This window comes from Eulemur rufifrons, chromosome 29, assembly GCF_041146395.1.
Source record: "Eulemur rufifrons isolate Redbay chromosome 29, OSU_ERuf_1, whole genome shotgun sequence".
NCBI lineage: Eukaryota > Metazoa > Chordata > Mammalia > Primates > Lemuridae > Eulemur > Eulemur rufifrons.
The window spans coordinates 67,657,548-67,660,938 of NC_091011.1; positions in this window are offsets into that span (position 1 = coordinate 67,657,548).

Genomic DNA, 3,391 nt, shown 5'->3' on the forward strand with positions numbered 1-3,391 from the left:
CTAAAATGCAGCTGATATTGAGAACCACTGTGCTGGGTTGTATTAATGCCAAATCACCCAATAAGAGGGCCCTCAGAAGCCGAGGCTGCCGATGAGTGTGCAGGGGGCTCAGTAGTGGGGAAGAGAGAGCTGTAGATGGGGAGGTGAAGGGCAGGGAGCCAGACGGATCACTGAAGCTGGGCTTAAGAGAGTCCAAATGTCTTCAACAGGCTTTGCGCCTCATTGGAGGTGAACTGAAGCTAAGACTAGAACCCAGACCACATGTTTTCCCTCATTTTACCTGAGGCTCTCTGTGCCAGTGCATCATACCATTTAGTGTCAACAGTCTCAGGTCTCTCCAAATTTCTGTCACCTTCTTACACTTAGTAGCTGTTCATCCTTTCTCCTATTTTGCTGTGATTATTACGCTCACTTAATTGTATAAAGAATTAAGGATTCAAGAATCCCTATGTGACAAAGTGGAAATTAAGCTCAAGCAATTGGTCCAAATGAAGTATGATAACACCTTTTTTGGCTTTGAAATTTCTTACAGTATTAGGAAAGATCAATATAAAAATTGCTATTAAAGTGTCTTGTCCTTGGCTAAGGAATATGACATACCTTTATGGTCTTCGAATATTTATGGATCCTGGAATAATAATGTACATAAATTAGAAAGGGAAACAGCAAAGGACCAAAATTTATTTTGGGCCCAATTGGCTAACTATTCACAGTTTTCACCCTCATAAATTTACCATTAAGCATCAAAAGATTTAGTGATTTTTTTTTTACTTTTACTATTCAGAAAAATATTATAGAAAAGAGCCAAAATGGGTATTTAATAATGTTTTAATAATGAACAGAAATTTTCATTTTTGTGCTATAATAGTTATAGAAAAATCTCATAAGCTCATTAAGTTGATTATGTACACTTATGGTACTATTTTTATTAAAATGAATATTCAGTGTTTTCCTATTTCCTTATTGCCTCTTTAATGATGAACTTTTCTGAGGTTGCATATATAGCCACAGCTACTTTTTATTTTAAAAAGTTAATTGCCATTATTTTATAGATCTGATAGTTTATAATTTATATTTATGTGTATCCAAGTGAACAATAATTTCAATTTTTGTTTTTGAAGGTTTATCTATTTTCTAACAGTCATTTAATATGAATTTAGATTTGAAATTATTAGTCATTTTAAAATAAACTCTAAGCACTGGTAGGATTGTCTTATTTTTTTCCAAAAATTTAAATTGCTATTTCTGTAACCTGTTTCAAAGTGCACAGAGAAAAATTAGTTACATGGAGTTAGTGGTTTGCTTATTGGAATTAAATGTCGCTAACTAGTTAGAGCAAAATCTGCTGATTCCATTCACACTGAGCCTGTGAACAGAAATGATAAAATTTCTTTTAGATAAGAGTCAGTGAATTTAGTACTCATGAATGATGCCAGGTTGGCAACCTTTGAATGAGGCCAGATGGACATAGGAGATTTTATTTTTTATTTTAATCAACAGAATAGAGAAGCAGGTGCTACAGGACTACTCACAGAGTGCTGGGGGGAATTTGGCTTCCATTTCCATTCTAGCATTATTCTTTGTTTTGAAACATCTAAGGACTAAGGGTTGAAGAAAAGGAGTAAATGGTTACAAGTTGGGAATTCTTGTGATATGAATTACTACCATTAACTGCTGCTGTGGTGTAGTTAGGCTCACAATCAGGATTCGATACTCAACTACCTAATGTATTAAGGCTATTAGAGTCAATTCATTTAGCATTATTGTAAGTAATTTTACATTTTAGAATGTAAAATGAAGGGAAAGGGAAACATGGATAAGTGTGGAAATGTGTCTTGGTCTACAGCCAGAACTTTTGCTAAACAAACTTTAAGTGTTTAACTGAAAGGGATCTTACAATCTCGTATCCCAACACCTTATTTTTTACAGATGAAACAAAAGAAGCCTAGAGAAGGGAGGAGATTTGCCCACAGTCACATGGTTAATCAGTGACTCTCAATTCTTGATTGAATCTATCACCATTGCCATCATATTATATTGTCAAATTCTTAACAAGGGTAAAGCTAAGAAAATCATCTGTTAATCTCCCACCCCCAAGTATGAACTTGAGAAACAAACAAACAAACAAACAAACAAACAAAGGAATTTGCTGCCTGTTGGCACTTTTGCATCTGAGCAGCTCTATCTAATTGGCAGATCCTCTGCTGGAGTTTCTATGTAGACTTTCTTCTTTGACAATTAGCATATTAGAAAGCAAAAATATTTGCAGCATTATTTAAATCTTCTAATTAACAGTTATAATTACTTTTAATATAATCTGATTGTATTACAAACACTGGAGAAAACAATTAAGGCAAGCTGAGAGAGGGAAAACCTGCCACAATCAGCCCACTGCTGATCTCTTCTGGATCATTCCATATTGTGGATACTTTCCTGGATCACAAAAAAAGATCATTCTCCCAGTCTCCTCATCCAAGTTGTATGGTATATGGTTGTGTCCACATAACCTAAAAGAAATGCTCTGTATCAAATTATTATAGCAGTAAAAATTCAGTCTCATTGGAACATTGCAGAAAGACCAAGTTATAGGATGTAAAATGAATGCAAAGGGAAACATGGATAAGTGTGGAAATGTGTCTTGGTCTACAGCCAGAACTTTTGCTAAACAAACTTTAAGTGGTTAAGATGATTTTGTATTGCTTTCTTCACATTGTATTATTTCTATCAACAATTCCTCGTATTATTCAATTCCTCGTATTATTCAATTCCTCGTATTATTTCTATCAACAGCCACCTATTCTTGGCTTGATATCTGGCCTGACTGGTTCTCAGTTCTGCATTTCTGGAACCATTTAGTCCTCTGGACAGGCTCTATCCAGACTGCTTGTACCTCCCTTCCCTTCTCTGTCTAAGTCTCTCTCTCTTCCCCACATCTCTCCTCCTAGCCCAGCTGGGCCCTGCTGGGATCAGTCACGGCCACAGCTGGCTACAGGAAGAATTCAAGCCCTTCTCTTTTAAGTCAGTACTGGAAAACTTATCCCAGCTCACCCTTGTTAATTATGTAGCCCTAACCCAAGACTCCTCTTCTAATAAAGATTAATTTTTCAGAACAGGGATTACAATACAGAAGATAAGCATTTGGGCTTTGGAGACAGGCAGACCTAGTTTTAAAATCCAACTCCAATTCTTACTACCTCTTTGACATCAGGCAAAATACTTTCTAAATCTCAGTGTATACCTCTTAGAGTAAGAAGATGCCTAAATTAGATAAATAATGCAGTTAATCCAGCAGAGATTAAGCATCAATATGTGGTGTTTATGGTGTGAGGCAGGAGAGTGTGTACAATAGGAGCTTGGGCTTGGGAGGCGGGCAGACGTATGTTTGAATCCC